Source organism: Bos grunniens, chromosome 4 (genome assembly GCF_055505025.1).
Source record: "Bos grunniens cultivar Pamir isolate PY7600 chromosome 4, Bosgru_T2T1.0, whole genome shotgun sequence".
In the NCBI taxonomy this organism is placed as follows: domain Eukaryota; kingdom Metazoa; phylum Chordata; class Mammalia; order Artiodactyla; family Bovidae; genus Bos; species Bos grunniens.
The window spans coordinates 11215477-11239178 of NC_141168.1; the positions used below are offsets into that span (position 1 = coordinate 11215477).

A 23702-nucleotide genomic window follows, 5' to 3' on the forward strand; every position below is an offset into this window, starting at 1 on the left:
ACAGAGGAGCCTGGTGGGCTGCAGTCCATGGGGTCGCTCAGAGTCGGACACAACTGAGCGACTTCACTTTCATTTTTTACTTTTATGTATTGGAGAAGGCAATGGCAACCCACTCCAGTGTTCTTGCCTGGAGAATCCCAGGGACGGGGGAGCCTGGTGGGCTGCCGTCTATGGGGTCGCACAGAGTCGGACATGACTAAAGCGACTTAGCAGCAGCAGCAGCATATATCTGGAAAATGAATTTTATCCCCCAGATAAAATTTAATCCCCAGGGACTTACAGTCTCAGGACACAAAAATCCTATGAATTTTTTCCTATGTAAAATGATTCATTGAAAAGTATTTTATAGGGTTGTATTTACATTGAATAAGAGAATTCAATTCTCTTACTGACTCTCAGTTCTCTTGTAAATATCGGTAAGTTGTATGACAAAACCTTAAGATGTCACAGAGGTAATGATGTGACTCATATTTGTATTTCATTGTTTGTAAAGTAATATTGAATCCCAGACAATACTTCACTTGAATGTATACAAGAAAACATGCAACTAAAAATAATTCCTTCTATCCTTGGTCAATTTTCTCTAGTTTTAATGTTTCAGTGTTACTATTTTGCCCTACAAGTTTCCTTTCTGAAAAGCATAGTTGTCAGTGAAATTTTAAGTTGTTCTTTGGAGATCATACTTTGGCTCTGCACTTATAAGTAAAGGAAAATCTCATTATAATTACAGCACATGATACCTAAAGCGGAAAGAGCAAAAACTGTAGGTGATGAGACTTGTTAGTGACAAGAAGTGATGAAACGGGGTCAAAGTCTAACGTTATCTGCTTTATGAGCTTCCTTACTGCTGCCACTACGCAAAAGATACTAGTTTCCCTGTTGCTATATTAAAAGCAGAGGTAATTTCTCCATATCATCAGGGGCAAGTACTTTCCAATTATTACTTTATTCTCACTTTGAAAAGCCAATAAATATCAAACTAAAAATTATAGATACAACAAAAATGTTCTATCTTTAAAATTTCTGCAATAGACTGTTTCAGGCTTAAAATATTTTAGCTTCCTTTTCATTGTACATAACCTATTTACTTTGAAGCAATGTTAAAAGAAACAAGTTAAATATTAAAGTTGTTCATAAAGTAAGATAACAAAAATATATAAATGTCATCATATATTATTAATGGCACTTCATTTTTGGAATAACTTTCACCAATGGACAATATTACCTTGTCTACTTTTTACCTAGTCAATAAAATAAAATAAAATCTATGTGTAACCCTAGGATATTTTTTAGGTGTAAGTTGAATTTACTCAGCTATCTTATATTCTGTCATGGCTAGACTATAATATTTAAAATATATTAAAAATAAATTTAAGGATGAGAGATACTTTTCTCAAAGTCATTACTTTGAAAAGTGTCATATTCTGTTGGTTAAAGTGTATTTTGAGACAGAGCATGCTCTTATTTATTGTATTTATGTTCTATTTCTTTGTAGGAACCAATATATTTTATTTTATTTTTTTTTAAATATAAATTTATTTAATTTAGTTGGAGGTTAATTACTTTACAATATTGTATTGGTTTTGCCATACATCAATATGAATCCGCCATGGGTGTACATGTATTTTAAAGAAAAATAGTTAAAAAAAAAAAACTAGTAAGAATGTTTCCAGGAAGGACAAAGGGGACTGCATTTACTCTACTGCCTGAAGCAACCAAAAGATGAACCAAATTAATAGAACAGTAGTTCTAGAGATACTAAATAGCAGGCCAAAAAGGATTGCAATACATGAGACTAAGTAGGTAAATTAAGTGAGCACTGAGCTTACTCAAATGTACTAACTTGAATGAATTTTCAGGTTCTGACAAACAGAGAGAAAGAACACAGGCAAGCTCAGTTCTGTTAAGCTGAAGAAATGAAGCTGAGACCAAAGTGACTAGAATGCACAGGCTGCACTGCTGGAATGGAGAGGAAATTGTAGACAGTACTTTGCAAGTGTGCAGAATACAGATTAATACATAAATATAAAGAAACCACTTGAGATTAAAAATATTAAAGATATTAGACGTTCTTAGAGGGCCTGAAATTCACAGGTGGCCAGAAACATAGTCAATACTCAATAGCCAAAATACAAAGCCTCGAGATTAAAAGAGAATTAGGTAGAATACACAGAAGGTCCTGGCTGATAAATGCAGAATATATAAATTTAAGCTGAGCACTGCTCTGATATCACTTAATAAACTTCCAAAACAAGATTCCAAGGATTGTACTATTTCTAATTAACTTAAAGGAATCCCAGACAAAGCTCAAGTATATTTACAGAAGTCCAGAAATAACCAGAACCAAAGAAAAGAAAATTCTGTTCAGTTCAGTTCAGTTCAGTTGCTTAGTCGTGTCCGACTCTTTGAGACCTCATGAATCGCAGCACGCCAGGTCTCCCTATCCATCACCAACTCCTAGAGTTCACTCCAACCCATGTCCATCGGGTCGGTGATGCCATCCAGCCATCTCATCCTCTGTCATCCCCTTTTCCTCCTGCCCCTAATCCCTCCCAGCATCAGGGTCTTTTCCAATGAGTCAACTCTTCTCATGAAGTGGCCAAAGTACTGGAAAATTAGTGATTGCTAAAATATAAATTACTAAGCATGCAAGAAGAAAAATACTTACAATAAAAAGATAAATAATAGAGAAAGACTCAGAACTGAAATATATTTTAGTATTAACAGATAAAAACATTGAAAGTATTATTATGACTGTATTTAATATATTAAAAAATTTAAGAAGAGACAAATGGAAGGTGCAAACAATGATCCAAATAAGGCCTACAATATGTGAGATGAAAATTTTATTGTATGGTATATTAATGGCAGATGATCAGTTCAGAAGAAAGCATTAGTGATCCTGAAGACATAGTAACAGAATATGTCTAAACAGATGAAGATGATTAAAAAAAAAATAGTGAGTTTCAGGACAAATTCCTATCACCTAATATGTGCAAGCAGAGTCTGTACAGAAGAAAAACAAACACAGAAATGAAATATGCAGAAATAATGGTCAGATATATGCTCAGTTTGATGAAATGCATAACTCACAGATGCAAGCTCCTCAGTGAAACTGAAGGAAAATAAATCTGAAAAACCTGCATTATGGTGCATCAAAATCAAATTTTTCAAAATCAGAGATATGAAAATAATTTAAAAATCAACCAGAAAAGTGTATGTATGGAAGCATAAATATAAGGATATCAGCAGACTTCATGCTGGTAAGAATGTAAGTGAGAAGTGAAAATATAACAATATTCAATGTTATTCAACAATATTTAATAAACAGTGTAAGTGAGACGAAAATATAACATCTGTATACCACTGAAAGAAAAAAAAATGCTGTCCATGTAGAAGACTATACTCAGCAAAAATATCTTTTGAAAATGAATGTTAAAGACTATTTTATACAATTGGAAAGAATTAATCAATAAGACAGCCACACTACAAAAATTGAAAAGAACTTGAGGTAGAAGAAATATGAAAGTAGACAGAAATAAGGCTCTATTAGAGGGAATGATTTTCTGGGCTCCAAAATCACTGCTGATGGTGACTGCAGCCATGAAATTAAAAGACGCTTGCTCCTTGGTAGGAAAGTTATGACCAACCTAGATAGCATATTCAAAAGCAGAGACATTACTTTGCCAACAAAGGTTTGTCTAGTCAAGGCTATGGTTTTTCCAGTAGTCACGGTTGGATATGAGAGTTGGACTATAAAGAAAGCTGAGCACTGAAGAATTGATGCTTTTGAACTGTAGTGTTGGAGAAGACTCTTGAGAGTTCCTTGGACTGCAAGGAGATCCAACCAGTCCATCCTAAAGGAGATTAGTCCTGGATGTTCCTTGGAAGGACTGATGTTGAAGCTGAAACTCCAATACGTTGGTTACCTCATGCGGAGAGCTGACTCACTGGAAAAGACCCTGATGCTGGGAAAGATTGAGGGCAGAAGGAGAAGGGGACGACAGAGGACGAGATGGTTGGATGGCATCACCGACTCGATGGACAGGGGTTTGGGTGGACTCCAGGGGTTGGTGATGGACAGGGAGGCCTGGCATGCTGTGGTTCATAGGGTTGCAGAGTCAGACACGACTGAGTGACTGAACTGAACTGAGAGGGAATGAAGAGCAACAGAAATGGTATGTGAGTAAAGACATATGATTATTATTATTGAACTATTATTCACATAATTTAGTTTATCACTTCTGATGTATAACACAGCAGCAATGTAAAATTTAAACTGTACATGAAATTAAAAACATATTTAAAAATTAAGTAATAGTACATAGCAAAGGGGGAATGAAAGGATACGATTATAAAAGTTTTATAGTATATAGGAAATGTTATAAGACAACTTGAAAGTAGACTAAAATAAATTAAAGAATTCAATCTGCAGTTGGTTTAATCTGGATGGGGAAGGCACAGAAACAGAACACTGATTGTACTATTCCATTTTATATAAGGGACTTAGATGTCTCTGGGAGTATTGGAAACAGTTCCTCAAAAGGATACAGAGAGATGACTGTATAATATGAACCAAAAATTCTCCAGTAAAATAGCACATCAGACAATTATAGATGCTAAATAATTAAAGTGGATAAAATAAATTCATTTTTTAAAGATTCAGTAAATTTAAAAAACAGAAAAAATAATAAAGACTGAGTGGGATAAATAGAAAAGTAATAATAAGATGTTAGATTTAATCTTTAAATCATATTAAAATTTTAAAAATGTAGAATGATCTAAATAGCCCAACTAATAGAGATAGCTGGGGAAAAAAGCAACACCTGACTATGAACTGCCTACAAAGAATTCATTTCATGAATAAAAACAAATGGAACATTTTGAGAGTAATCACAAACCTGGAGTATATCTCCTAAAATTAGGTAAAGTTGATTTCAGAGCAAAAAATACAGCCAGGGATAGTTATTCCCCAATTATAAAGAGGTTAATTAATCAAGAGTGCATGGCAGTCCTAAACCTTATGTACTTAGAAAGTGAAAATGGTCAATCAGTTGTGTCCAACTCTTTGCAACCCCTTGGACTGTAGCCAACCAGACTCCTCCATCCATGGGATTCTCCAGGCAAGAGTACTGGAGTGGGTTGCCATTTCCTTCTCCAGGGGAACTTTGTGACTCAGGGATGAACCTGGGTCTCTGGCCTTGCGGGCAGGCGCTTTATTGTCGGAGCCACCATGGAAGTCCGTACTATTAGTATGTACTTAATAGTACTTCGAAAACATGACAGGAAAACTTATGGAACCATACAGAAAAATAGACAAATTCACATTTATCGTCATACATTTCAATACTTTCTTAATGGTTGATAGAGCAAGTATACAATAAAGATGTTAACAATTTGAGCAACACTATCAATCAGCCTGACCTAAGTGACATTAATAAAACAGTCCATCACAAAACAACAGAATATACATTTTTTCAAGTGCATACAAAACATTGACCATGATAAAACAAACTCTGGACATAAATCTCATTAAACTTAAAAGCACTAAATTTCCAAAGAAATATGTTCTCTGCCCTGAATGGATTTACATTAGTATTCAATATCAGAAACTTTTGGGGCACCCCCACATGCTTAGAAAATGAATGATGCACTTCTAAAAAAGTCATAAGTCAAAATGTAAATCAAAAGTGAAATTACAATATATTTTAAATTGAATGAAAATTAAAAATTATATATAAAAATGTGTGTTGATACCCTATAAGCAATATTTTGGGGGGAATGTATCACTAAATAGTTGTATTAGAAGAGGTGAAAATCTTAACTTTATCACCTCAGATTCTGCATTAAGCATATAGAAAAAACAAACAAATAAGTACAGATTAAATAGGTAACTTGTGTTTTCTTTTGCAGAAAACTGAGCATGTCAGCTTAGCCATGGATAAACAAGAAAAGTTTCCATTCATTTACATCAAAGTGTTCTCCACTCTAGGGATATTTTTATACATTTTCATGTATTTTTATGACAGGGTCACTTCCTTTTATAAAATCCTGATACTGGAGCAAAATAATAAGATTTTAATATTGCTAATTGTTAAGAGGAATCAGAGCTCAAAATGCCAACATCTGTTGGATCATCAAAAAAGCAAGAGAGTTCCAGGAAAACATCTATTTCTGCTTTATTGACTATGCCAAAGCCTTTAACTGTGTGGATCACAATAAACTGTGGAAAATTGTTCAAGAGATGAAAATACCAGACCAACTGACCTGCCTCTTGAGAAACCTGTATGCAGGTCAGGAAGCAACAGGTAGAACTGGACCTGGAACAGCAGACTGCTTCCAAATAGGAAAAGGAGTACATCAAGGCTGTATATTGTCACCCTGCTTATTTACTTATATGCAGTGTACATCATGAGAAACCTGGGCTGGAGGAAACACAAGCTAGAACCAAGATTGCCGGGAGAAATAACAATAACCTCAGCTATGCAGATGACACCAACCTTACGGCAGAAAGTGAAGAACTAAAAGCCTCTTGATGAAAGTGAAAGAGGAGAGTGAAAAAGTTGGCTTAAAGCTCAACATTCAGAAAACTAAGATCATGGCATCCAGTCCCATCACTTTATGGCAAATAGATGGGGAAGCAGTGGAAACAGTGGCTGACTTTGTTTTGGGGGGCTCCTAAATCACTGCAGATGGTGATTGAAGCCATGAAATAAAAAGACGCTTGCTCCTTGGAAGGAAAGTTATGACCAACCTAGACATCATATTCAAAAGCAGAGACATCACTTTGCCAACAAAGGTCCGTCTAGTCAAGGTTATGGTTTTTCCAGTGGTAATGTATGGATATGAGAGTTAGACTATAAAGAAAGCTGAGCATGGAAGAATTGATGCATTTGAACAGTGGTGTTGGAGATCTCTTCAAGGATATCCAACCAGTCCATCCTAAAGGAAATCAGTCCTGGGTGTTCCTTGGAAGGACTGATGTTGAAGCTGAAACTCCAATACTTTGGCCACCCAATGAGAAGAGCTGACTTATTTGAAAATCCCTTGATGCTGGGAAAGATTGAGGGCAGGAGGTGAAGGGGATGACAGAGGATGAGGTGGTTTGGATGGCATCACCGACTCAATGGACATGGGTTTGGGTGGACTCCGGGAGTTGGTGATGAACAGGAAGGCCTGGTGTGCTGCAATTCATGGGGTCACAAAGAGTCGGACATGACTGAGCAACTGAACTAAATTGAATTGTCAAGAAAAGAAAGACTGACCATTTTTTCATTTAAGCTTTAATAAAGTGATTAGTGATTTAGTAATTATTTCAATCATAAAAGTGGCTAAAATTTATTTTTTTTAAAGTTCAACATACGATTTAGATTAAACACTTAATTTTAAAGTGTATAAATAAGCCAAAATATCCCACCTTTTTTAGTAGTATATGAGTGTAATTTCTTGTCAAGTTCAGTCACTCAGTGATGTCAGAGTCTTTGCAACCCCATGGACTACAGCATGCCAGGCTTCCTTGTCTATCACCAACTCCCAGAGCTTGCTCAAACTCATGCCCAATGAGTGATGATGCCATCTAACCATCTCATCCTCTGTCAACCCCTTCTCCTCCTGCCTTCAATTATCCCAGCATCAGAGACTTTTCCAATGAGCCATTTCTATGCATCAGATCAGATCAGTCACTCAGTTGTGTCCGACTCTTTGCGACCTCATGAATCGCAGCACGCCAGGCCTCCCTGTCCTACGCATCAGGTAGCCAAAATATTGGGGTTTCAGCTTCAGCAACAGTGCTTCCAAATAATATTCAGGACTGATTTCCTTTAGAATGGACTGTTTGGATCTCCTTGCAGTCAAAGTTACTCTCAAGAGTCTTCTCCAGCATCACAGTTCAAAAGCATCAATTCTTCAGCGTTCAGCTTCCTTTATAGTCCAACTCTCACATCCATACATGACTACTGGAAAAACCACACCTTTGAATACATGGGCTTTTGTTGGCAAAATAATGTCTCTGCTTTTCAATATGCTATCTAGGTTGGTCATAACTTTTCTTCCAAGGAGCAAGCATTTTTTTTAATTTCATGGCTGTAGTCACCATCTGCTCTGATTTCAGAGTCCCTAAAGTCTCTCACTGGTTACACTGTTTTCCCATCTAATTGTCATGAAGTGATGTGACTGGATGCCGTGATTTTAGTTTTCTAAATGTTGAGTTTTAAGCCTACTTTTTCACTCTCCTCTTTGACTTTCATCAAGAGGCTCTTTAGTTCTTCTTCTCTTTCTGCCATAAGTGTGGTACCATCTGCGCATCTCAGGTTTTGATGTTTCTCCCGGCAATCTTGATTCCAGCTTGTGCTTCATCCAACCCAGCATTTCACATTATGTACACTGCATATAAGTTAAACAACCAGAGTGACAATATACAGGCTTCACATACTCCTTTCCCGATTTGGAAACAGTCAGTTGTTCCATGTCATGTTATAAATGTTGCTTCTTGACCTGCGTACAGATTTCTCAGGAGGCAGGTCAGGTCTTCCCATCTCTTGAAGAATTTTCCACAGTTTATTGTGATCCACACAAAGGCTTCTTCATAGTCAATAAAGCAGAAGTAGCTGTTTTTCTGGAACACTCCTCCTTTTTTGATGATCCAGTGGATGTTGGCAATTTTATCTCTGGTTCCTCTGCCTTTTCTTAATCCAGCTTGAACATCTGGAAGTTCATGGTTCATGTATTGTTGAAGCCTGCCTTGGAGAATTTTGAGCATTACTTTGCTAGAATGTGAGATGAGTGCAATTGTGCAGTAGTTTGAGCATTCTTTAGCATTGCCTTCCTTTGGGATTGGAATGAAAACTGACCTTTTACCGTTTTGTGGCTGCTGCTAAGTTTTCCAAATTTGCTGGTATATTGAGTGCAGCACTTTCACAGCATCATCTTTTAGGATTTGAAATAGCTCACCTGGAATATTATCACCTCCACCAGCTTTGTTCATAGTGATGCTTCCTAAGGCCCACTTGACTTCATATTCCAGGATGTCTGGCTCTAGGTGAATGATCACACCATCGTGATTATCTGGGTCATGAAGATCTTTTTTTGTATAGTTCTTCTGTATATTCTTTCCACTTCTCCTTAATATCTTCTTCTGCCTCTTTTAGGTCCATACCAATTCTGTCCTTATTGTGCCCATCTTTGCATGAAATGTTCCCTTGGTATCTCTAATTTTCTTGAGGAGAGATCTAGTCTTTTCCATTCTTTTGTTTTCCTTTATTTCTTTGCATTGATCACTTACGAAAGCTTTCTTATCTCGCTTTGCAATTCTTTGGAACTCTAACTCAAATGGGTATACCTTTTCTTTTCTCCTTTGCATTTAGCTTCTCTTCTTTTCACAGCTATTTGTAAGGCTGCCTCAGATAACCATTTTGCCTTTATGCATTTTATTTTCTTGGAGATGGACTTGATTACTGCTTCCTGTACAATGTCACGAACCTCCATCCATAGTTCTTCAGGCACTCTATCAGATCTAGTCCCTTGAATCTGTTTGTCACTTCCTCTGTATAGTTGTAAGGGATTTGATTTAGGTCCTACCTGAATGGTCTAGCGGGTTTCCCTACTTTCTTCAATTTAAGTCTGAATTTGGCAATAAGGAGCTCATGATCTGAGCCACAGTCAGCTTCTGTTTTTTTTTTTTTTTTTGCTGACTGTATAGAGCTTCTCCATGTTTGGCTACAAAGAATATTATCAGTCTGATTTCGGTATTGAGCATCTGGTGATGTCCATGTGTAGTGTCTTCTCTTATGTTGTTGGAAGAGGGTGTTTGCTATGACCAGTGCATTCTCTTGTTAATACTCTCTTAGCCTTTGACCTGCTTCATTTTTTACTCCAAGGCCAAATTTGTTCCTCCAGGTATCTCTTGACTTCCTACTTTTTATTCCAGTCCCCCATAATGAAAAGGACATCTTTTTTGGGGTATTAGTTATAGAAGGTCCTGTAAGTCTTCATAGAATGGTGCAGCTTTAGCTTCTTTAGCATTAATGGTTGGGGCATAGATTTGGATTACTGTGATATTGAATGGTTGATGAGCGCATGTCCTTCTACTCCACCATCTTGATCTTATTGAATTTCTTGTCAAATGCAGATGTTAAAATATACCTGTGGCGGATTCATTTTGATATTTGACAAAACTAATGCAATTATGTAAAGTTTAAAAATAAAATAAAATTTAAAAAAAAACAAAAAAATAAATAAAAAATAAATAAAATAAAATTTAGTTTGGAAATTAAACATAAGACACTGTTCAATAGCAATTACCTATATGTATTTAACATCAATTAAATAAAGATATAATGGGGTATTAAAGCAGAATAAATGATAGAATATTTAGCACAATGTAAACCTTGGCATCTCCATTAGATAAAATGTAACAATTTATGGCAAGATGATTTTCCCTTCATTACAATGAATTTTACAGTTAAATAAAATATCCATTGATGTGCTTTTTATTTTTTAGTGCCACAGTATAATCTGCTTTTCTTCTAGCAATATACATAAGCACAAATGATGAACCTAATATCACTTTATCAAGTCTAAATGTATTAATGGCATTATTAATATTCATAATATGTTAGAATTTAGAATTTGAAAATTTGTTTAGTTGTGAAAATAGTGATTAGAACTACTATTTGGTTTGTTAACTAAATAAAGGTTTAGGAAATATACAATGTATGTGATAAGTTATTTGTCATTAGACAAATTACTTAACTCTCCATGCAACATTGGCTCAGCTGGTAAAGAATCTGCATGCAATGTGGGAGACCTGGGTTCTATCCCTGGGTTGGGAAGATCCCCTGGAGAAAGGAAAGGCTACCCACTCTAGTATTATGGCCTGGAGAATTCCATGGACTCCATAGTCCATGGGATCACAAAGAGTCAGACAGGACTGAGCAACTTTCACTTCACTTCACTTTCAAGCAACATATAGCAAAATATCTAATTGAGATACAGACTGTTACACAAAGTGTTTTATAAACTTCTTTCATATACCACCAGGACATTATGTTTTGAATAGGACATTACATGTTTTCTTTTTCATAAATGGATAGAATGTTAACTCTAAAGAACTGGGTTCTTGTCTTTGTCTTTACAGTTTTATTATTTTATCACCTTTGTTTGATTTAAGCTGCAGTGTCTTGATGAAAAAATATACATAATTTTCATTTGATATCTATAATTTTTCAATAACATGTTTTATAAAATTAGATATATTAGTTATGAAATCCTCTCCTTGAGATATCTAAAATATATACAAATTACACTCAAAATATAATTTATAGTACTAGTAAATTAGAAAGATTATTTGTTACTTGCTGACTTTAAATTTTCTGACATTCAAGTATTTCATAAATCAAATTGATGTATGCAAATCAACATTATTGAATTAACATAAACTGTTGGATGTCACACAATATATAATACAATGCTAGAATTGGAACAGGGAAATGATTTTCCTCATTTAAATTCAGAAAACAGTTAACTTAGAAAAAACTATTTTAAAATTTCTTGTACTGTTTTCAGTGTTATTATACTAGTATTCCAAGTTGAAGTCCTTTCTGAAGGGCTATAAGATGTTCCAAGAATAAATTAACTTTTTAAATAATTAGATTAAATGATGAAATTGATTTTCATCAATTTCATGAGTAAGTATTTAATACTCATTCAAAATCAAATCATAAAACATGCTAATCTAATGAGTATAAATATTTAAATAATTATTATATCTAAATGGTAAAGTATTGTGAATTTATTTGGGATTTTTTATTGTTTTTATCATTTAAAGGTCTGGACATATTGTATCAGAAATGTTCCATATGTTTGCTTTATAAGAAGTTGCTTATATGAATTCAACATATGCTTACTAATTGACTATTCTATTTGCAAAATTTTCTAGACTCTTTAAAAAGCTATAAAGTTGAACAGAGTATCTTTGTTTGCCCTCAATGAGCTCATATATCATGAAGGAAACAAGAGATATGCATAAATAAACATAAAACAAGTTATAAGTACCATAATTTTAATAAATCAATAAAGATAAAATAATGTGGCAATTCATAGATGGAGGAACAATTTTAGGCTAACATTTTATGCTATCATATTATTTGTTATCTAAATAAACAAATATGGAAAAGTCAATTAAATTGTAAAGAATAAGAAAAATCTCCGATATCACCTATTAAATAGGTGCCTGCGTTAATTGATGCCTATGCAATACATTTTAGTACATCTCAGTGGTTTGGTTTTATTTACCAGAAGATCGTAGAGGACATTTTGCCTTTTTTTTTTTTTTTTTAGCACTGCTCTGGTAACAAAAGCATAGTAAAAACACCAATATATTTTTGCTTTTTTATTTTGAAAAAAATGTATATCCGTGTCCTTGGTTCATTTGAAAAAAATCGAGTTGTTTGCTTATTGGTATTGAATTGTATAGATACCTTAGATACTTTGGATAATCTCTAATCAGACATATGGGCTTCCCTGGTGGCTCAGACAGTAAAGAATCTCCCAGCAATTCAGGAGACAGGAGTTTAATCTCTGCAACCCACTTCAGTATTCTTGCCTGGGAAATCCCATGGATAGATGAGCCAAGCAGGCTATAGTCCATGGTGTCACAAATAGAAATAGCTGAGTGAAATATAATCAGAAATGTGGTTTGAAAATATTTCCTCCCAATCCTTAAGTTGCCTTTTAAATTGTGAATTTACATTTCATGGATGTATAATTGACTTATAATGTTGTAATGAATCTTGTTTAGATTTTTTTCCCATAAAGGTCATTACAAAGTATTGATCAGAGTTCCCTGTGCTATACACTAAGTTCTTATTAGTTATCTATTTTATATGTAGTAGTGTGGATATATCAATTTCAAGCTCACAATTAATTTGTACCTACTGCCCACCCCTTTACCCTTGGCAACCATAAGTTTGTTTTCAACATCTGTGACTGTTTCTGTTTTTTAAATAGGCTCATTTGTACCATTTTCTTGAAATTCCACATGTAAGTAATAATGGTTTATAGGCTTCCCTGGTGGTTCAGATGGTAAAGAATATGCATGCAATGTGGGAGAACTGGGTTCGACCCCTGGGTTGGGAAGATCCCCTGGACAGGGGAGCAGCAAAACACTCCAGTATTCTTGCCTGGGAAAACCCATGGACAAAGGAGACTGCTGGGGTCAATGGAGTCAAAATGAGTCGGACATGACTGAGCGACTAACTCTTTCACTTTTCATAAGTAATAATGTATATTTGTCTTGGTCTGTCTGACTTACTTCACTCAATATGACGATTTCTAGGCCCATCCATGTCACTGCAAATGGCAATATTGCATTCTCTCCTTGGAGAACAGCACAAATTTGCCTCAAAAAGCTAAAAATAGAAAAAAAAAAAAAAAAAAGGAACGACCATATATATGATCCAGCAATCCCATTCCTGGGCATGCATGTGGAGAAAACCATAATTTGAATAGATACATGTACATAACTGTTCATTGTAGCACTATTTACAAAAGCCAGGGCATGGAGGCAACCTCAGTGTCCATCAACAGATGAGTGGATAAAGACGGGGTACTGCATGCTCAGTCAGTTCAGTTGTGTCCAGCTCTCTGTGACCTCCGTAGACCATAGCCCTCCAGGCTCCTCTGTCCATAGGATTTTCTGTGACTTAGTGACTAAATGGCAACATTTATTTTTGCTTTTGTTGCCTGTGCTTTTGGTGTCACATCCAAAAATGTGTTACCAAAATCAGTGCCAAGAGTATTTCTTTATGCTCTCTTCTAGGAATTTTATAGTTTTAGGTCTTACTTTTAAATATTTAATGTGTTTTGCATTGATTTTTGTATATGGTATAAAATAAGGGTCCGATTTTATTTTTTTTTTGTATATGGATATCCGGTTTTTCCTGTACCATTTATTGAAGAGTCTGTCCTTTTCCAGGCAATGTAAATATAACAGCTCTAGCCTATTGTCCATCTAAGTATTTTCCTTGAAATAGCCTCGCATGGGATATACTGATACAATCTATTTCTAATGCCAAATAAATTTAGGAATCTCTGCAGTACTTTTAGAGATTTTAATTGCATTTTTACACATTGAAATCCTTTTGAACCCCTGTGGTAAGGACACGTATATTGTTAGTTTTTTGTTTTATCCCAGTCTCTCAAAGCTATTTGCTCATGGAGTTTTAAAAAAATCTTGTTAGAATATATTTGCATCCTACAGAGTAATGTTCTATGGGACATATTTTTGGAGAACCATTGACAGAAGCTGAGAATATACCAACTTAGTAGGTTTTTGTTTGGTTTCTCTGATTTGTAATGGGTCTATTTCTGGAATATCTTTCCTGGATATCTTTCTATCTTTTCATTGTACATTATCTCAATTACTGTAGCTTTTAGAAAATCTTAGCATAAAATAGTGCTGATCTTAAATCTTTGTTGCTCTTTTAAAATACTGTCTATTCTACTTGAGATCCTTTGCACCTTTATGTAAATTTTAGAAACAGGCTGACAATTTTTATCAAAAGGATGTGGAAATTTTGATCTGGATGGCATTGGATTCGTATATCCATTTAGGGAAAATGAATATCTTGACAACATTGTGTCTAGTCTTGAAAAATTTATAGATGGTATATAACTCCACTTATATGGGTTTTCTAAATCTAGCTCAACAGCGTTTTGTTAGTTTCAGGTATAGTTCTTCTACATCTTTTATTGAATTTATTTGGAGGTAATTGATATTTTTGATGCCAGTGAGACCCCATGGACTGTAGCCTGCCAGGCTCCTCTGTCCGTGGGATTCTCCAGGCAAGAATACTGGAGTGGGTTGCCATTCTCTTCTCCATGGAATAGTCCCAACCCAGGGATTGACCCCAGGTCTCCTGCATTGAAGGTAGACTATTGTGTGAGCCACTTTAACTTTTATTTTCCAATTATTTGTTGCTGGCCTATAGGAATACATATAAATTATTTATACTGACTTTGTTTCCACAAACTAAATTTGTTTGTTTGTTATAGGAGTTATGTTTGTCTTAGTTGCTAGGACTGCTATAAAAAAGTATCATAAACTGAACAGCTTCGACAGCAAAAAATGTATTGTTCCCCAGTTCTAGCGAGTAGGTATCCAGGAGTAAGCTGTTGGCAGGGCCACGGTCCCTCTGAAGACGTTAGGGGAAGATCTATTATAGGCCTTTCTCCTAGCTTCTGGAGGATCCTTGTCTTGATGGCAGGAAAACTCCAGTTTCATGTAGTATTCTTTCTAAATGAATGAACATGTCCAAATTGCCCTTTTTATAATGACATCAGCCTAGTTATGATCTCATCGGGACTAGTTACTTCTGCACTGACCCTATTTCTAAATAAGTCACATTCTGAGGTTCTTGGGGTTAAGACTTCAACATATGCCTTTTAAGGGACACAATTCAACCCATAAAAATGCTTTTATGTAGATTTCATAGGGCTGGCTACATACACAATCACATCATCCTCCAACAAGAATTTGCCATTTTCTTCTACAATTTAGCCTTTGTGTCTCTTTCTTATTGCCCTCAAGGTTTTCAGTACAATATGGAATAAAAGTGGTGAAAGGGGATATAGTAGTCTCCTTCCTGTTTTAGACAAAAAATTCAATATTTATTATAAAGTTTGATGTTAGACATAGATTTTTCATAGATATAACAGACGCTGGTAATAGCATTCCATTCCTAATTCAATAAGATGTTAAAATTATGATTTTATTAAACTTTTCAAATGTTTATTTTTCATGTATTGCAGTGATCATATACTATTTCTATTTTTTTGCATAGTACAGTTAATTTTCAACAGCTGCACCAACTTTTCTTTCCAGGGATATGTACACTTAGTTTTGTATATAGAATTTATAGAATATACTGAAATTGATTTGCTATTAATTTCAGATTAATAGCAAAAGACACACAAATCAGATTTTTGTGTGTATGTTCACAAAGATAATCATTTTCTAATTTGACCTTCTTATAATGTTGTTAAATGTTGCTACAGGACTTCCCTGGTAGCTAAGTTGTAAATAATCTGCCTGCAATTCAGGAGACATGTGTTCGATCCCTAGGTCAGGAATATCCCCTAGAGAAGGATATGGCTAACCACTCCTGTATTCTTATCTTGGAAATTCCATGGACAGAGGAGCCTGGGGGGCTATAGTCCATGGGGTCACAAAGAGTCACAGATGATTTAGCCATTAAACAGCAGCTAGGTATTGTTACTAGGCTTGGTATAGGCTAATAATGGGACCCCTTTCATGGATCACAGGCTTTTCATGGCAAAGGGACTTGCATAACTTAATAAAGTATGAGCCATGCCCTGCAGGGCCACTCAAGATGTACATGTCACAGTGAAGAGTTCTGAGAAAATGTGATTCACTGAGAGAGAAAAGAGCAAACCATTCCAATATTCTTGCTTCAAGAACCCCATGAACAGTGTGAAAAGGTAAAATTTTATGACACTGAAAGAGGAACCCCCCAGATTAGAAGGTGTCCAATATGCTACTGGGGAACAAGGAGGGCTATTACTAATAGCTTTAGAAAGAATGAAGTGGCTGGGCCAGAACAGTAAAGATTGTCTGTTTTGGACGTGTCTGGTGGGGGAAGTAAAGTTCAATGCTATAAAGAACAGTAATGAATAGGAACCTGGAATGCTAGGTCTATGAGCCAAGGTAAATTGCACATCAAGCAGGAGATGGGAAAAGTGAACATCAACATTTTAGGAATCAGTGAATTAAAATGGAAGGGGATGGTGGATTTAATTTATATGACCATTTTGTATACTACTGAGGTCAAGAATCCCTTAAAAGAAACAGTAGCCCTCATACTCAACAAAACCATCTGAAATGCAGTACTCTTCCAAGAATGGATGCAATCTCAAAACTGACAGAATGATCTCTTTGGTTTCCAAGGTAAACCTTTTACATCACAGTAATCCAAGTCTATGCCCCAACCACTAATGCTGAAGAAGCTGAAGTTGATTGGCACCATGAAGACCTACAAGACCTTTTAGAACTAGCACAAAAACAATCCTTTTTATAAAAGAGGATTGGAATGCATAATTAAGAAGTCAAGAGATACCTGGAATAACAGGCAAATTTAGTCCTGGAGTACAAAATGAAGGAGGCCAAAGCCTAACAGAGCTTTGCCAAGAGAATACACTGGTCATAAAAAACACCCTTTTCCAACAACACAGGAGATGACCTTACACATGGACATTACTAAATTGTTAATACCAAAATTAGATTGATTATGTTCTTTGCAGCCAAAGATGGAGAAGGTCTATATGGTAACCAAAAACAAGACCTGGAGCTGACTGTGGCTCAGATCATGAATTCCTTATTGCATAATTCAGGCTTAAATTGAAGAAAGTAGGGAAAACCACTAGGCCATTCAGGTATGACCTAAATCAAATCTCTTATGATTATATGGTGGAAGTTACAAATAGATTTAAGGAATTAGATCTGATAGAGTGCCTGAAGAACTGTGGGTAGAGGTTTGTGACATTGTACAGGAGGCAGTGACCAAAACTATCCTCAAGGGGAGAAAATGCAAGGAGGCAACGTGGTTGTCTGAAAAGATTTACAGATAGCTGAGGAAAGAAGAGAAGCAACATAAACGGGAGAAAGGGAAAGATATATCCAAATGAATGCAGAGTTTCAGAAAAAGCAAGGAGAGATAAGAAGGCCTTCTTCAATGAATGATGAAAAGAAATGGAGAAAACACAACAGAATAGGAAAAACTAGAGATCGCTTCAAGAAAATCAGGGATATCAAGGGAACATTTCATGCAAGGATGGAGACAATAAAGGACAGAAATGGTAAGGACCTCACAGAAGCAGAAGAGATTAAGAAGAGGTGGCAAGAATATACAGAAAACTATATATTAAAAAAAAGGTCTTAATGACTGGGATAACCACAATAGTGTGGTCACAAACCTAGAGCCAGGCATCCTAGAGTGTGAAGTCAAATGGGCCTTAGGAAAAATGCCTACGAACAAAGCTAGTGGAGGTGATGGAAGTCCAGTTGGGCTATTACGTCTTATATTAGGTGATAAGAAATTATATATAAAAGGGATTAGAAAAGCAACTGGAGCTCAGGAAACCCAGCAATATTCAGAGCAAAGGGAAACATTGAGAACATAAATCAATTGGTCTGTGACATTGTACTGTGCTGATGTGAACTGATTTTTAAATTCTACTCATAGAGAATAGAAGTTCTACTTACAGGTTGTTAATTATCCACACTTTTAGTATAATCACTGAAATTTAATGTCTGTACGAAGAACCCCTCTGTATAGGGAACATCTCTTTATTGTACCTTAGACTTTTACCTGTATAGTTTAGTACCTGTTATTCAAGCAGAGACATTACTTTGCCAACAAAGGTCCGTCTAGTCAAGGCTATGGTTTTCCCAGTAGTCATGTAGGGATGTGAGAGTTGGACTGTGAAGAAAGCTGAGCACCGAAGAATTGATGCTTTGAACTGTGGTGTTGGAGAAGACTCTTGAAAGTCCCTTGGACTGCAAGGAGATCCAACCAGTCCATTCTGAAGGAGATCAGTCCTGGATGTTCATTGGAAGCAATGATGCTAAAGCTGAAACTCCAGTACTTTGGCCACCTGATGCGAAGAGTTGACTCATTGGAAAAGACTCTGATGCTGGGAGGGATTGCGGGCAGGAGGAGAAGGGGATGACAGAGGATGAGATGGCTGGATGGCATCACCGACTCGATGGACGTGAGTTTGAGTGAACTCCGGGAGTTGGTGATGGACAGGGAGGCTTGGCGTGCTGCAATTCATTGGGTCCCAGAGTCAGACATGACTGAGTGACTGAACTGAACTGAACTGATTCTTCCTAGGATGAACCAAAGGTAGGGAATTATATGAGGGTCATATTCTTTAGAGTAATCTTTTACTAGTTCTCTCTGATAATTTGACATGTGAATGCATTTGTCATAAAAATGCTCCAGAAAATTTAAGGAATTTCCCTGTAAATATGTTATATTCCTAAAGTGTTTCTTTTATAAAAGTGTGTGTGTATGTGTGCCTTGTCCAAACATTTTGCATCCCTTAGGCCAATGCAAATATATAGGTAAATACTGTGCTTTTTTAACCTTCTATTAATGGGAGTGTTGAAAGACTGTAAAACAATATCTGGTGTCAGTTTGAAACTTCCTGAACTGGATTATTTATGTCTAATATGTATTATTATATGACTTAATACTAGATAACTCAGGTTTTCAAAAATGTACTTCAATACTACTGGAAATTAACTCTATGGAACATATTTGCAGGCGGGGTATTCTTTGGGAAAGAAGTTGTACATTCATTAAGGAAAAAATCCCAATATTAACTGTGAAGGATCAGAGAATAAACTGAGTTTTGAAATGAGACAGTAACATTTTGCATGCATATTTTAGTGTCTGGTCATTATTACATCTGAAATAGAAATTGTGAAGATACCTGGAGAAGGCTAATGGTGGGGACTAAAGTGGACCATATAGTAAGAGGCTAAGAACTCTGACATCATGTTTGGACCTATGGACCCTAAAAGTAAGTAATTCTAACAGCAGTTTTACATTGCTCTACATCTGAATTTTTCTCATCCTCAAAGCATAAGGAAAGCTTTCTAAAAGTCACAGCCTGAACTTGAGCTATACTATGTATAATTATGTAAAAGAATATACCCTCCCTGAGTGAGACTGAGGGCATCAGAAGAGATCACCACCAACAGGAAAATAAGTATGTCTAGTAAAGCATCAATATGCTGAAGGTACTCACCATCAAGGCCAGCTACTAGGACAGGTAGAAGGTAAGGACCTGGAGACTTGTCCAGGACACATGGATAGGAGTTTGTGTTCACGAGTCTCATCTGACCCAAAAGTGAATTTCTCACAGGTTGCTAGTGAGCTTCTATGCCATGATAACTTGTTTATACAAAAGAAATGTAATTTCATTTAGCAAGGTCAGTGACATATTAGGTAATTAAAAGAGAAATGATAGAGATAAAATAATAGATGCAGAGCAAAGCAATGTGCTTGAAGTGCTTTTACATCTTTAGAAAAGGTAAGTAACATAACCAAGATTAGTAAAGCTAGTGACAGGGGGAACTGGGATTTGAACTCTCTAACCTGTGCTCCTTGGAGAAGGCAATGGCAAGCCACTCCAGTACTCTTGCCTGGAAAATCCCATGGATGGAGGAGCCTGGTGGGCTGCAGTCCATGGGGTCGCTAAGAGTCGGACACGACTGAGCGACTTCACTTTCACTTTTCACTTTCACGCAATGAGAAGGAAATGGCACCCACTCCAGTGTTCTTGCCTGGAGAATCCCAGGGACGGGGGAGCTTGGTGGGCTGCCGTCTATGAGGTCGCACAGAATCTTACACGACTGAAGCGACTTAGCAGCAGCAGCAGCAACCTGTGCTCCTATTGACTATTTACGACTACCTACTGGCAGTAGCTGGGTAAGACTCATTCTATCTTTTGGGAACTGGCATTTTTATATTTTACAGCACCCTACTTTTCAGGTTCCTGGGTCTTACTTCAGTCCAGTTTTTTGTCTTTTATGTAGTTCCAAAGTAGAGACTTTGAAATTCCCGAGGATAAATCCTATGCTTATTTCTTCTTTAACACCCTACTATTTAGCTGAATGGCCAATACATTATAAACATAAAACATATGTTTCAGGTATCTGAATATGGAATGGAACCTTTAATTGCAGTGAAAATTCAATGAGAAGTTCAGGTTCAAGACGACACCTTAGGAGGATCCTAAAACTCACCTCTTCCCATGGATGTAACCAAATCTATAACTACATATGGAACAACTTATTCTGGGAAAAAACCTGCCGAGTAACTCCTACACATTAGTTGAATAAGAAAAAACTCACACTGAAGTAAGTAGGAGAGGCTGAGTCACAATGTCACCATACACTCCGCATCTGGCATGCATGCTCCAGGGGCGTGCTCAGTTGTGTCCAACTCTTTCTGTGACCTCATGGACTAGAGCCCACCAGACTTTCTTGTCCATTCTTTCCTAGAAAAGAATGCTGGAATGGGTTACCATTTCCTACTCCAGGGTTATCTTCCCAACCCAGAGACAACCCATATCTCCTGAGTCTCCTGCATTAGCAGGCAGATTCTTTAATACTGAGTCACCTGGAAACCCACACTGGGAGGGAATTCAAATCCCTAAGTTTCTCACTGAGGAGCAGAGTTTGAACTCCTCATCTGACAGTCCAACTTCTAAGACCTGCACCTGAGAGATGAACCCCTAAAGCATCAAGCTTTGAAATCCAACAGGTCTTGCATCCATGAGACCCACAACACCATAGCTAACTGAGTTGAAGTGTTCAAACCTTAGAAGCCAGAACCTCAGGCAGCGGCTTTTAATCAACCTAATCTAGGTACTCAGATCTTCCCCTTGGGAACACCAACAGTTGTCGGCACACCCCCAACAACTTTGAGTCACACGATAAACCAGGCTACATGGACAATTACAAAGATCTGAGAGACAACCTCAAAGAGTTATGGAAAGAATAAGATATGTCTCCTAGATGAGACCACTCCAAGTCTCAGGGAAGTGGATGTTTAATGCACAGAAACTAATACAGGAAGTAAAAGGGAAATGGGGAAACAAAAGATGATCTAAATGAAAGGGTAAAATAACACCTCAGTAAAATACCTTAATAAAGAGGAGAAAAGAAATTTACCTGATAAAGAGGTCAAAATAGTGGCTGTTTAACAGTATTCACCAAACATAGGAGAAGAATGTATAAACCAAGTGAGAATTTCAAGGAAGAGAAAGAAAATATAAGAACGTGCCACTAAGAGTCACAGAGCTGAATAATACAGTACAGGAGTACAATGGCAGACCAGAACAGCAGAGGAATAGATCTGTTAACTTGAAGACACATCAGAGAATTCACCCAGTCAAGGAAGAAAAACAAAGAATTAAAAATGTTGGCAATAAATTAAGGGAGCAACATTACGTGCACTAACGTTCCCATCACAGAAGGAAACAAAATAGAAAGCAGGACAGAAAACTTATCTGTAGAAAGAGAAGCTGAAAACTTCCCCACCTTGATGAAGGAGATACATCCAGATTCAGAAAGCTTAGTGTGTTTCTAATGATGAACAAAGATGCCTACTCTTGACACTCTTATTCAACATTGTATTGGAAGTGTTAGCCAGAGCAATTCAGCAAGAAAGACAAATGAAAAGCCTTCCAAATAAGAAAGAAATTAAATAGCCATTATTTGCAGATGACATGATTTCATGCATGCTGCTGCTGCTGCTGCTAAGTCACTTCAGTCGTGTCCGACTTTGTGCTACCCCAAAGACGGCAGCCCACCAGGCTCCCCCGTCCCTGGGATTCTTCAGGCAAGAACACTGGAGTGGGTTGCCATTTCCTTCTCCCATGCATGAAAGTGAAAAGTGAAAGTGAAGTCACTCAGTCATGTCTGACCCTCAGCGACCCCATGGACTGCAGCCCACCAGACTCCTCCATCCATGGGATTTCATGCATAGAAAACCCTAAAGACTCCATCAAAGAAACTAATATAAATAATAAAAAATAGTAACATTGAAGGACACAAAATCAAGGACAAAAATCTGATGTATTTCTATATACTATTAAGGAAAGAAAAGTAAGAATTTAAGAAAACAGTCCCATTTAAAATTGCATTAAAAAAAAGAATAAAATACCTAGGAACAACTTTAACCAAGGAGGTGAAAGTCCTTTACACTGAATACTATAGGACATTAATGAAATAAATTGAAGACACAGACATATGGAAAGGCATACTCATGAATTGGAAGAGTTAATATTGTTGAAATGTCCACTATGCAAAGCAATCTACGATTCAATGGAAACTCTATCTAAATTCCAATAGCATTTTTCACAAAAATAGAACAATCCTAAGATTTGTATGGGACATGAAAATTGAAAATAGCCAAAGCAATCTTGAGAAATAAGAACAAACCCATGTATAAACTAGCCAATTAATTTACAACAAAAGAGGCAAGAATATACAATGGAAAAATGACAGCCTCTCCAATAAATGATGCTGAGAAAACTGGACACATACAAGTAAAAGAATAACGTTATACCAATAACTTATAGCCTACACAAAAATTAGTCTAATATGGATTAAAACTATGTAAAAGCAGAAATCATTAAACTTATAAAAGAAAACAGAGTTCTGTGACGTCAGTGTATGGGGTGATTTTTTACTTATGACAACAAAAGCAAAGGCTACGAAAGCAAAAATAGACAACCGGACCACATCAAACTAGAAAAAACAAACAAACAAAAACACTTCTGGACAGCAAAGGAAATGTCAACAAAATGAAAAGGCAACCTATTAAATGGGTGAAAATATTTGCAAATTGTATCTGACAAGGGGTTAACATTTAAAATATATAAGCAACTCCTACAACTCAATGCACTACAAAGTGAATTTGGGTTTTCAGGGTGGCACAGAGGTAAAGAACCCACCTGTCAATGCAGGAGACCCCAGTTTGATCCCTGGGTCAGGAAGATCCCCTGGAGTAGGAAATGGCACCCCACTCTAGTATCCTTGCCTGGAAAATTCCATGCACAGAGGAGCCTTGGTGGCTATAGTCCAGAGGGTTGCAAAGAGCTGGACACCA

At 36.5% G+C, this 23702-nt stretch overlaps 1 long non-coding RNA gene across 3 annotated transcripts in view; it reads left to right on the forward strand.

Annotated features, from left to right (window-relative positions):
- The window catches only part of LOC147373536 (uncharacterized), a 94275-nt gene that overhangs the window by 49174 nt on the left and 21399 nt on the right, over positions 1-23702 (forward strand). The window contains exon 3 of one of the 3 annotated variants that reach the window (XR_015163101.1): positions 16964-19369. The exons of 1 other annotated variant lie outside the window; for it this stretch is intronic. This is a non-coding gene — a long non-coding RNA (uncharacterized LOC147373536). Of the gene's footprint in view, positions 1-16963; positions 19370-19469; positions 19601-23702 lie in introns of those variants that run through there. One more of the 3 variants, XR_015163099.1, reaches the window with a different exon arrangement.